Below are 1,043 nucleotides of genomic sequence, written 5' to 3'. Positions count from 1 at the left end.
TGCCAAACGGAAACAAGTTTTTCAAAAGCGACATTTTTTTACCCTGATAGAATTCCAACTGTTTTCATATTAATTAGGTGAGTTAAGTGCAAAACTATAATGAAAGAAGCAAAATAATTAACATAAAGGCAAAACTTACATCTCTTTAGCTCTGTTGCATTTTATTTCGAACTTTTGTCAATGTTTTTGAAATGCTGAGTTATGAATGACGTAAAAATACCATTGTTTTCCATCTCAGCTTGACTTTAAAATCCTACTGTTATACAGGTAGTGAATATACACAGTCCTAAAAATCTACAATTGTAATCGAAAAAAGCCACCGAAGTTTTGTAGTAACTCAATTTAAGTTGCATTTACTGTCTTGTATTTGTATTTGATTGTGCGTAAAGCTTTTTAAAGAAAGAAACGAACCAAGTTACGTTATGTTCTCCTTAAATTTTATGAACTAATGGGAGTTAAAAGTATTTATTCCATGAGCTGTAGGTGATTTTCAAGCTGATGTCATATCCTCGAATAATTAGGCATAATGGTATGAATACCCTATAGCAAAAACTATGCTACAAGGCTTGTTCAAATCATCGTTCACTGTCTTAGAGATCTTGAATAATTAAACGTTTTATTGCAAATCGGAAAATATACCTTTCCTTTCGATTCGAATATTGTAATCAGCAGCATGAATGTTCTTAATGAAAGATTCCCATGCCGAGTGAAACCTTTGCTGAAGTACGCATATTGATGTGTTAAAATAATCACCGCTCTATTGCACAATCACTCGTTTTAGTTCACTGTAGGAGGTTACTGCCTCAACTCCGCAGGTATGACGCAAGCTGTACAAATACAGCAGTCATAGAAGGCTTTCATTCGTCTATTGAACTTGGGCGAGTGGCGACAGATAAAAGTTGGCTCTTATTATTCAGCTGTTCATGTGGAGTAGTTATTTTGTTTGTTTACCTTCGTGAAAACTAATTCACGCAAATGGGCTGTAGATAATGAAAGGGAGCTTCCTCAGTCGAAACGTTTAATGATTTTAGATCTTTTAGACA

The 1,043-nt window shown here is 34.2% G+C and overlaps 1 protein-coding gene across 2 annotated transcripts in view; it reads left to right on the top strand.

The window, feature by feature from the left end:
• Window positions 1-1,043, top strand: part of LOC119586525 (neurotrophin 1-like) — a 28,112-nt gene that overhangs the window by 20,866 nt on the left and 6,203 nt on the right. The gene's annotated exons all lie outside the window — the stretch shown is intronic.

This window comes from Penaeus monodon, chromosome 21, assembly GCF_015228065.2.
Source record: "Penaeus monodon isolate SGIC_2016 chromosome 21, NSTDA_Pmon_1, whole genome shotgun sequence".
In the NCBI taxonomy this organism is placed as follows: Eukaryota; Metazoa; Arthropoda; class Malacostraca; order Decapoda; family Penaeidae; genus Penaeus; species Penaeus monodon.
This window is presented reverse-complemented; position numbering and strand designations above follow the sequence as displayed.